Raw genomic sequence first — 12,421 nt, forward strand, 5'->3', positions numbered from 1 at the left:
TGGTCATATTATATATAAGGTAATAGTAGGCTAGTAGCATTATTATTCATGCTTTATTCATGAATTTATGCTTACGGTCAGAATGGAGTAATGCATGCCTCCATCAGCACACTCCCGACGGCATCAGGGTCGTCATCAGTATTCATACAATTTCTCTCTCCAAATAGCACTCGTTACTAGCTTATAATTGTAGCATCTCTCCCTAAGACGCATGACGGTCATGCGTCGTCTAATAAAATTAATAATAAAATTAAAAACAAAGACGACGCATGATGGAGATGCGTCTCTCCTAGAGACGCTTGACCCTCATACGTCTCTCCCAGAGGCGGAATGGAATAAAAAAAAATCTAGTACACTTGAGGAATGTTAATTGTAGTCTAGAATCAAAAAAGAAAAAACCCTGCAGTTTCTGTGTCATAACTCTTAGAGAGATACATGTTCATTGCATTTATGCTAGAAAAATATTTCACATACCCTTTAGATCTGTTGTTACAATTAGAGTGAAAAACTAGCAAGTTTTGTACTCTGAAAATAAACTGAAATATCTTAAACGTACTGCATAATTTAACACATCGAGAAAATCTAGATACGACACATTTCTAACTTTATCTTGTGATTTTTAACTGTTTATTAGTAATGCCTAGTCACAATTGGGTCTATAACAAATGTTTATAGTATTAACTGTACAATAAGCATTGCAATATCTGCATTTTTAGAAGATTTTACCTTCTATACACAGTTGTCAATATTTTCATTTTTCCTTACTTGGTGCTATCTGGGCATTTGCTTTGTATAGGTTCTTGCATTGCTGAAAAAAGCTTGGTATAGATTCAATACAGCTAAATGCTCTCTCCGAGGCAAGTTACCCGAAGGGGAAACTTAATACAAAGCGCTTGGCCTATGTCGTCTCATATGCTTCAAAGTGTGTTTATAGTGTTTGTGTGTTTATAGCGCTTGGCCGATGTCGTCTCAGATGCTTCAAAGTGTGTTTGTAGTGTTTGTGTGTTTATAATGTTTGTATTTTCTGCATGTATTTTGTGTAGCGTGTAGTTTTTTTGATGCATGTGTAAAGTGTGTATGTGGTACCGGCAGTGTATGCATTTTGTGAATTTTGTGTATAGTGTGTGTAGTGAAGTGTGTTTATTGTGTGTGGATGTGTGAATTTTACGTGTAGTGTATAGTATGTGTTATTATACTTTGTGTGCAGTGTGTGCAGGGCATGTATTTTGTGTGTATAGTGTACTGTATGGATATTTTGTCTATACTATGTGCGTAAAGGGTGTTATTTTTTGTGTATTGTGTTTAGAATGTTTATTTTTTGTAGTATGTGTTGATATACTTTGTGTGCAGTGTGTGCAGGGTATGTATTTTGTGTGTATAGTGTACTGTATGGATATTGTCTATACTATGTGCGTAAAGGGTGTTATTTTTTGTGTACTGTGTTTAGAATGTTTATTTTTTGTATCGTGTACGAGTGTGTATTTTTTGTATGGTGGGAGACAATATATGTAGTGTGTATGTATGTTACTGTGTGCTATAATGTCTGGTGTGTGTATGGTGTTTATAGAATGTGTGTTGCGTACTGTGTGTTTTTTGGTGTAGTGAGCAACATGTGCATTGTATGTATATCGTGCGTGGAGCATATACTTTGTGTGCAATATGCACCGTGTGGTATGATGTATAGTATGTATATAGTGTGCAATGTGTATGAAGTGTATTATTTTTTGTTTAGTGCGTAGCATGTTGATTTTGTGTAGTGTGTATGTTTGTGTGTGTTTTATTTATATTGTGTTGGTTTATTTTATTTATACCGTGTTTAATGTATGTAGTATGTGCCATGAATTTAAAATTTGTGTATACTTTGTGTGCAATATGCACCATGTGGTGTGTGGTATGATGTATAGTATGTATATAGTGCGCAATGAGTATGAAGTGTATTCTTTTTTGTTTAGTGTGTATGTTCGTGTGTGTTTTATTTATATTGTGTTTGCTTATTTTATTTATACCGTGTTTAATGTATGTAGTATGTGCCATTAATTTAAAATTTGTGTATTTTATGTGTGCATTTGTTGAATAGTGTATAAATATTGTATTTTGTGTCATTATCTATTGTGTGTGGAATGGTTGTATGTATGTATGTAGCGCATGTGTATTTTTTATGTATTTTTATTTGTAGTATTGTGTTTAATGTTTAAAGTGTAATGCCGCGTATGTATAATGTAGTGTATTTATAATATTTGTATTTTATGTGTATATTTTGTGTGTAGTGTTTGTTTAATATGTATGTGTGTAAAGTGTGTGTATTTGTGTGGTGTGTATAATTTGTGTTCAACGTGCAGTGTGTGTGTGTTTATTTATATAGTGTTTGTTTATTTTATTTATACCGTGTTTAATGTTTGTAGTATGTGCCACATATGTATATATATTTTGTATTTTATGTGTATATTTGTTGTATAGTATATAAATTGTGTATTTTGTGTTAGAATTTGTAGTCTGCAATGTATGTATGCATGTATTTTTTGCGTGTATGTGTAATTTATTTATAATGTGTGTATTTAGAGGGTAATGTATGAATTTGTAGTATGCGTTGGTGTACTTTGTGTACGTTGTGTGTGCGGTGCATGTATTATGTGAAGTTTGTATGTATGTTTGCATTGCATGTATTTTGTTAATATGTGTGTGTGTGTGCAAGTTTATGAATTTTGTGTAAAAGTGTGTGTAGTATGTTTATAATATCTTGTGTGTTTATGGTGGGTATAAAATGTGTGTTGCATAAATATTGTGTCTATATTTTTTGCGTAGTAACCAGTATGTGTTTTGTGGTTGTATTGTGTGTGCAGTGTGTGCTATTATGTATAATATATATATATATATATATATATATATATATATATATATATATATATATATATATGTATATATATAGTGCGTTGTGTGTATGAAGTGTGTTATTTTTTCTATAGTGTGAAGTAGTTTATCTTGTGTGTATGTGTGTGTTTTATTTATATTGTGATTGTGTATTTTCTTTATACCATCTTTAATGTTTGTATTATGTGCCACATATGTATATATTGTGTATTTTATGTATGCATTTTTTGTATAGTATATATAAATTGTGTATTTTGTGTTAGTATCTGTTTTGTGTGCAAATGTATATATGTATTTTTGCAGGACATGTGCTTTGTGGATTTTATTTAGTGTGTTTAATATGTATAGTGTTATGTATACTGAGTGTAGTGTGTATACCATGTGTAGTGTGCAGTGTGTGTATTGTGTATTTTGTATAAGCAGAATGTATATTTTGTCAAAACTTAGTGCATTGGGTGTGTTATTTTTTTGTTGCGTGGTTAGTATATTTATTTTGTGTATTGTGTATGAGAGTGTATTTTGTATATAATGTGTGTTGTATGTGCAGTTCATTTGGTGTGAAGTGTAATTTATTTATATTGTGTTTGCATATTTTATTTATACTATATGTAATGTTTATAGCATGTGCCAAGTGTGTATAAATTGTGTATTTTATGTGTACATTTATTGTATAGTATATAAATAGTGTATTTTGTGTTAGTATATGTAGTGTGTATATGTATGTATGAATGTATTTTTCCAGTATATATGACTTGTGTATATTTGTGTATTTTATTTAGTGTGTTTAATATTTGTAGTATGTGTTGCGTATGTATATAGTGCGCAATGTGTGTTGTTTTTTTTATAGTGTGTAGTATGTTTATTTGTGTAGAGTGTGTGTGATTGTTTTATTTATATTGTGTTTGTGTGTTTTATTTATACTATTCTTAATGTTTCTAGTATGTACCACGTATGAATAAATTATGTATTTTATTTGTGCATTTGTTGAATATTGTATAAATAGTGTAATTTGTGTTAGAATATGTAATGTGTGCAATGTATGTATGTTATGCATGTGTTTTGTATATTTTATTTATAGCGTGGGTAATGTTTGTAGTATGTGCCCCTTATGAATAGTATGTTTATAATATTTGTATTTAGTATTTTATGTACAGTGTAGTGTTTGTTTTATCTGTATGTACTTAAAGTGTGTATTTGTGTAGTGTTGGTAGTGTATGTATGTTGTGTATAGTGTGTGTATTGTGTATTTTGTTATTGTTTTATATGTATGTGCTTAAAGTGTGTATTGTGTAGTGTTAGTAGTGTATGTGTGGTGTGTATAGTGTGTGTAGTGCAGGGTGTGTATTGTGTATTTTGTGTGGGCAGCGTGTGTATTTTGCCTATATTGTGTGCGTAAAGTGTGTTATTTTTTTACATTGTGTTTGGTATGTTTATTTTTGGAATTGTGTACAAGTGTGTATTCTATTTATACAGTGTTTAATGTTTGTAGTTTGTGCCAAGTCTGTATAAATAGTGTATTTTGTGTTAGTATATGTAGTGTGTGTATATTTATGTATGTATTTTTTTAGTATTTGTTGTAGTGTGTGCAATGTATGTATGTATTTACTTATTTGTATTTAATATTTGTATGTAAAGTGTGCATGTATTTTGTTTATATGATGTGTGTAATGTGTGTTATTTTTTGTGTAGCGTGTTTAGTATGCATAGTGTGTGGGCAGTGTTTATACAATGTGCGCAAAGTGTGTTATTTTTTGTGTACCGTGTTTAGTATGTGTAATTTGTGTATAATTTGTGTAGCATGCATACATTTAGTGTATGTATCTTGTGTATAGTGTGTGTATGCGGTGTGTATTGTATATTATGTGTATAGTGTGTGTATTTAGCGTGTAATGTATAGTATCTGTAGTTTGTGGACATCTTGAGTGGGACGAAGGAGACGAAGGGAGTATGTATTTATGTGAAATGTGTATTAGCGTATTGTGGGCAATGTGTATTTTGTGTATATATACGTGTGTGGAATGCGTGTATTTTGTGTATAGTGCATGCATTTGTTTATAGTGTGCGTAATGTGTGTAGTGTTTCTGCACGCACTGCACACACAAAATACACACTGCACACATGCAATGTGTTTGCAATGTTTGTGGTTACTGTAGTGTACGTAATATTTGTATTTTGTGCATAGTGTATGTAGTATGTGTAGTCTATGTAGTGTGTGGAGTGTGAATATTTTGTGTGTAGTATAAAATGTATTTGTGCTGTGTGTATTTATTGTATAGATTATAAATTGTGTATTTTGTTTTTGTGTGTGAAGTGTGTGTATTTTGTGTTAGTATCGGTGGCATGTGCAATGTGTGTTTATAGTGTATGTATTTTGTGTATGTTTACCCAACACATAATCAATCAAGAATATAACAAATTAGGTTGAAAAACCATCCCCTATTCATATGTCTATCCCCATGCAAAGAGATGTATCAACAATAATCAACAAACACCAACAATCTCTAGTAATCAATCAACAACACAATTCATGGAAGTAATAATAGCCAAGGAATGCTATCAACGTGATTGTGCAGATAAATAAGGAAGAACAAAAGGGGTATTCACCAAAATTCAAAATCCAACATTCAACACTATTCACTATCTTCAACAAAATTCAAAATTTATATCTTGGAAAACATGTGAGATCAATGTCAAACTCATCCCTAATCATAAATCATGTTTTCTAACTGAAAATCTCAACAATTAAGGCAATTCCTACCGAAGAATTCAAACCAAAAGCTTAGAAATTGAAAGAACATCCATGTTTTGGAGATTCAAACGTTGAAAACTTGAAATAAAGATTGTAATGCGAGAACAAGAGTGTGGGGGTCTGAATTTAGGAGAGAATTGAATTTAGGAGATAATTGGTGAATATATAGTGTGGAGGTCGTGTGCAAGGAATTAATTTGAGTGTGGGAGAAGAAGAAATGAGAAAATTTACCTTTATAAGCTTTAAAATCATGTCTGCCTCTCGCCAGCAGTCGCAGGAAATGGTTCACCGTACGCTGCACTGCTGGGAGGCCATGGAATGCGACGTAAATTTCACCGATATTATTCTCTCTTACTTTACTTTTACTTAATTTTAACTATTTATTATCGTTTTCGCAAAACAACGGCTGAAAAGAGACTGCTCACTTATAAAATGGGATGGAGGGGGTATTATTCATTACCAATACTATTGGAGATGGATAAGGTAAGCATAATCTATTGTCTATATGTACGTATGTTTAGATGGAGTAATTTGTGAAACAATCTAGCATAATTTTATTAGTCCAAATAAAATCATTGATTGAATAAGTATATATTGTTTTAAATAATCAGTGAGTGTGTAAAGGGAGACTTAGGATCCTTACTTTGCTCTATTTAGGTAATGCAGTATATATAATAAGAATAGAAGATTATTACTCCCTCCGTCCCACTCTAAGTGACACATTTTATTTTTTGAGACGTCCTACTTTATATGACATATTTCTAAATATGAAAACATCACTTTCTACTTTTTTCCATCTCTCTTACTTTACTCTCTCTACTTACTCATAAAACAACACTACATAAAATCTCGTGCCGAATTAGAAATGTTCCACTTAAAGTGGGACGGAGAGAGTTATATAAATCTCCTCACTAATAGTATGTGCTACAATATTATTTCCTGAGTCAACTTTGTTGATTCAAATTTAAAATATGAATCCTAAACTAAGTTGAGGAGTACTTTTTTTTAAAGGACTAAAAACAAAATATCCAATCATTTCTTTTTTAACTAAAAACAAAGTATCCAATCACTCTTATTTTATTTTAGAATAAAGCTTAATTTTGGTCCTAAACATATGACCAAAATACGAATTTGTTCCAAAACATTCATTTTTTGAAAAACATGTCCATAACAAATGAAATTCTTGCCGGAGTGGTACTTTTTTTACGGTTCCATCAAAAAACTAACGATCATGCCACTGTGCAATTAACATTGACCATTAGTTTTTTTGACGGAACCATACAATAAGGACTTCTTAGGTGATATTTTCATTTGTTAAGGACCCATTGATAATGCTCATTTCATGCATTGGTTTTGAGTGATATTACGTGCTTTTGGGGGGAGATAATGCACAAAGCATGAGTTTAAGTGTGCAGGTGGTTGTTGGATCAAGTAGATCGTGCAAAGAGAATTATCAGAAGGAGCAGTGAGCAGGACAGTGGAAAGAGAATTCGAAGACACTCTTATATTAAGGGTACAAATTTCAAATCATGGAAGACATATCCTAGGAATTTGAGCTTGAAGCCAGCCTAGATAAAGGGACCAACATTGAAGGAAGAGAGCAGCCCCCTTTAGAGCTCTTCTAGCTCACAGCTTCACATAGCTCACCATTCTACACAGTAGTTTTTAGAGAGTTGTTAGCTGCAAATTCACTCCAACTCCAGTTTCAAGCTCTCTGCCTCCCAGCTCGGAGGGGAAATCCTCAGTTTCGGCTGTTTCAATCATTTCATCATAGTTCCACCGCTCCGAGTAGCGAAGAAACAATCTTTATTTTCTTCCGATTAACTTTCGTGCTTTGAGAAGTTTTAGTACTTTAACATCCTAGCTTAAGAATTTCATAGTTATTTCGCTGCTTGTTTTCAATATTGACGTGGGAAGCTTGGATTTGGTTTTATTTCTGAAGTTGTGGAAGGTTTCGTTGAAGTTCTTGTTGGATATGGTGAAGTTGAGCTTTATTTGTGTTTTGTTGGATGCTTTTCGCAATTGGTAGTTAGATCTTGAGATGTTGAGCTTATTTGTGTTTGTTGGATGCTTTTCGCTAACAATAGTTGTTAGGATGTCCTAGTTCTAGCTTATTAACGTCTGATTTCGTAGATCCATGCTAGTTAGAGTTTGATTCCTTAGATCTGATCTGTTCTGTTTTGTTTTGGAAATTGCATGATTATGGCTTATTCTGGTTGATCACTTAGCATAGATCCAGTAGTTCTTCGCTTAAATTTGTCGTTCGCATCTTGTTTTGAAGCATGCTTTGTTTTCTTAAGATTCGATTTATGCAATGCTCTGTTCTTGCTTAGTTTTTTGAAGGAGACGAAGTAGGAGGTAGTTACAGATCAGATCTGAAACTTGCTTTATGCTTTTTACTTTTCCAGCTTTTCCTGTCAACCCAGCCAGTTTAGGAAATATGGTCCCCACGTACTTTTCCACCTTGTCTGCCTATTTTAGGAAAGTTTTCAGCATGATCTTTTAGATGAAGGTGTTCCTAGTAGCCTTAGCTTAGATTTAAATGTTTGCTTCGTGTTTAGTCGTTCATGTATGTTGTCGTACGTAGCCTGTCTAGTTGATCAGTTAGGTAGAGTCCCCGGTTCATTCTTCCAAGTCAAGTAGGTAAAACTTAACCCACTTAGTTGCGTGGTAACTGCCAAAAACCTCCCAAAATGTCCCGAACACATGCTTGATACCTCCATCCTTGTGGGATTCGATCCTTACTTCCCTATACTAATTAATACTCCCTCCGTCCCCAAAGAATATGCACTTTGGGGTTCGGCACAGGTTTTAATACTCCTTCCGTCCCATAATAGAGGTCACACTTTCCTTTTTAGTTTGTTCCACAAAAGATGTCACATTTCCTTTATTGAAAAAAGTTCTCTCACATTAATATACATATATATTATTTTCTCTTTCCACTTAACACACAAAACAACACCACCTAAAATCTCGTGTCAATCCCTAAGTGTGACATCTACTCTGGGACGGAGGGAGTACAAAATTGGGAAAACAAGAGAGAGATAGAAAGAAAAAGTAATTAAAGTATTGTTAGTGGAGAATGAGTCTCACCTCATTAGAATGAAAAGAGTTTCTAAAATTGGAAAGTGCATATTCTTGTGGGACGGACTAACTAGGAAAGAGTGCATATTCTTGTAGGACGGGGGGAGTAGTATTTGTGGTTTATGGGTTTAAAAGTAGCTTCGTATTGATCGTCCGACAACACGTAGATAGGTCGGGAGTCTGCCTAATCAGTTTGGTCCAGTCTTCTTTCTTGCCCATTTCTAATTCTTGAAAATTTATCAAAATCCGTCTGCGCAAATTTGAGATTCTTGAAAATTTTGGAGAAGCAAGAAATAACAATATGAGATGTTATGTTGAATTTAAGCTTGGAAAAAAATATTGTGGAATCTCAATTTGAAGAAGAAAATAATAAAGAGATAGCAGATTGTATTGTTTGTGATAAAGATTGTGTAGATGAATTTTTTTTTACTAATATCGCCGAAGAATACTCCCTCTGCTCCATAGTAGTAAGAAATAAAACCTGATTTCACATTTTATAAAGAAATAAAAAATAGAACTAAAAATTAGAAAGTGTCACGACCACAACTTCCTAGTCAAAGAAAGCGCAGCTATTTCGCGACTAACAATACTAAACTGTCTCAACACATCATCATAATTACTGAAATTAAGGAAATACTGTCTAAAAGTCATCAAGATAGTAAGTTATTACATCAGAGTGAAATGTGGGACATTGTCTTTACTGAGACAAAGCTAGGTCTATGCAGCGGAAGAGTTCCAAGACTAGTATAACATGTATGGAGACATACTACACTAGCTACCCTTCTTTTATTTTATCTTCAGTCCCAACACCTCCTCTGCCTCGATCGATCAACCTGCACATTAAGGAAAACAATATGCAGGGCTGAGTACTTGATATACTCAGTGGCTTATGCCGAAAACTGTTTTTCTTTTAATTGTCTGCCAAGCTGAGTGAACGCGGGGTTTTTTTCTGAAAACAAGTCCCGGTCACTAAAATCTGTTATTTCTTTCTGAAATAGACTGCAGTCTTTTAACTTTCTGATGATATACCATGTCAAGCTGTGTGAATCGGGAATGTGGCCACATTCCACGATCACTGGGTCGGCCAACCTGGCGCTAGCTCACGACCCCTAGACCGGCCAACCTTGCGCTAGCTCACGGTCCGTAAGTGTACACAAGTCCGAGTAGGATTTACTGACCTACTGGGACCCGAATTCGTTTTATCCATGAATGGCAATCACAAAATAAAACATGGCATGACAACTCATTCAAAAGTTCACAAGAAGCCCACACATAATGTAGGATAGAAAAGCCCACCTCGTTTGCTTAACCCTTTCAAACGGGTACTGTCTGACTTGAGATTTACTCGTCGAGCGACGACGTCCCTTTTCAAAAAAATAATGTACTTAAATTAGGCTTTGAGTAATCATTCAATCTTGCATGAATGCATGCCTAAGCGTGTGCTCATTATTTTAAATTTCTGCCTTCTAAAATTAGAAGTCTTAAATCTTTAATTAAATCTGCGATTTAATTTATTCTGAAACTGGCCGACCTGTTCGGGTATAATATATATATTCCCGGATTATCTTAAGTATTTTTAAAAATACTTTCTGTGACTATTAAAGTCCGCTTAATTATTCATTGGCTTTTATTTCACTCACGGCTTATAAGTTCTTTTCTTCCGTGGCTTAAGGAATTAATTCCATTAACTCTTGGAGATAATCTAAGATAAAAGGGCTTCAAATAAATTCCGGGTCCAGCTAGGGAATTTATTTAATCTGGCCCAATCTCTACATCTCTTCTCTTTTATTTGATTAAGGCGGAGGCCCAAGATATACTCCCATCCGTCTAATGCTTCTCCCATTTCATCTTCATCAAGGAGAAATCCTCAAACTGAGGAAATCAAATCCCTAATCGGGAAACCACTGTTCCTGTCCACTAATCGGAGAATCGCCGACGGGCCTCTCGGCTCGGCTGTCGGAGCACCGCTGGCTCGAACCCTTTGCGTCATGGGTCGACCGCGATTCGCACCCGCCGGATTCGGTGGGAACAGCCCCCCCCTCCGTCGCGTTTCCTTTACTCCAGTGGACGCCGTCTCCACTGCCTCCGTCTCCGGCGAGGGTTGATCGGGGCCCAGAGATCCCTCTCTCTCTGACGTACCGCCGCTGTCGCGACACCCCGTCGCCGCGGCCTCTGTACCCGACTTGGCAAGTAATTGTCGCTGCTTGTTCGTGGTGGAGACGCTGGTCGCGCCGTTTGTCGCTGTTTCTCGTCAGGTCGCTACCTCTCAACACCATCAGAGCAGGCAAGAGGAATGTCACTGTCGAGCCTGGCCGCGGTTGACCGTGCTGCTGTCGTCGTGCACTCAGCACGGCGTCTGACCATGCGGTCTTCTCCCGGACCGTCGGCTTGCTCCAGCTGCCTTGTCGCAGTTCAGTTCTCGTTGCCCCTCAAGCCCACCCGAAGCTAAGTCCCTCACTCACCTATTATTTGATTTATTTGCGAAACTTGATTGCGGAACAACTATTTTGTCGTCCTAAGTTCTAAATCCTCAGTTTCACTTACTGGTCTGATAAGATGTGGGATTCTAAAGCATGCTCCTATGTTCTTGAGCTTCTGTGCTCTTAGTTCTCATGCTTTAGCTATTTGTGTGCTATATGATGCAACTGAGTTGTTGGGAGATTACCTGCTGTGTGTTGATTTTGGCTGCTATCTGTAACTCGGCTCTTGGTCTCCCTCACTTCCACCCGTTGCTTCGGCCACTCCCTCTCTTGGCTCACTGTATTGATTGTTTGTGGTGTTGAGGGAGAATGAGGCCGAGTGGTTTTTCCTTTATATAGAGGGGAAGTATAACTGAAAGCTGCTAGGTTTATTGTTTGGCTGGAAAGAATAAGTCTTAAGGCTGCCCCATGTTGGCTGCCATCCCTGCAGCATCCTTTAACTGATTTGGAGTTTTGTGCTGCCTTGTACTCTGATTCATTCATGGATTTTGTCTTCTTTTGCAGGTGCACACTAGAGGTGGCATTGTGGGGCTGATTTCCGGACTATAACCGGTCTGGGTAGGGAAAGCAAGGGCTGTTACCTGCAGCTTGGCAGAGTATTAGCTGGAGGGGAGCCTGCTGGCTGGAGTTTGCTTCTTTCGGTCCAACACCCACTCGCCTTTCTGCAAGGTATTGTTTCCCCTTCCCTTTCTTAATACACTTCTCTTGTTGTCTCTGTAAACGATTGAGGAGATCTAACAGCTGTTGAAACGAGTTGTCATAACAGCCGAGCTCTTCTTCATGTTTTGATCTTTCTCTCCAGATCACGGAGTTGCCGAGCTTGGTGCCGAACTGCCGAGCTTGGTGGCGAACTGCCGAGCTGCCGTGCTTGGTGGCGAATTGCCGGAGCTCGGTGCCGAACTGCCGTGCTTGGTGGCGAACTGCCGGAGCTCGGTGCCGAACTGCCGTGCTTGGTGGCGAGCTATCACAATCCACCAACAGTCTCTATTCATGCAACTAATTCTCTTTCGTGCGCTTTGGCAGGAGTTGCGACTGGCCAACGAGGCTGTCTTCCCTCGTGGCCTCGCCCTCCCGGCTCGTTTGGAAAAAACCCTGGGGCCGAGACGGCCCGATGACGAAGGCCACAGTAGCCCTTAGGGTTTTCTAAAAGTAGTAGTGTAGCTCGACTTTTATTTTCATTGTCAACGATTGTAATTTAGTTTGAGATTCTGAAAATTGTAGTTTGTACCCCCTTTTTTTT

The sequence above is a fragment of the Salvia splendens genome, chromosome 16, assembly GCF_004379255.2.
Source record: "Salvia splendens isolate huo1 chromosome 16, SspV2, whole genome shotgun sequence".
Lineage (NCBI taxonomy): Eukaryota > Viridiplantae > Streptophyta > Magnoliopsida > Lamiales > Lamiaceae > Salvia > Salvia splendens.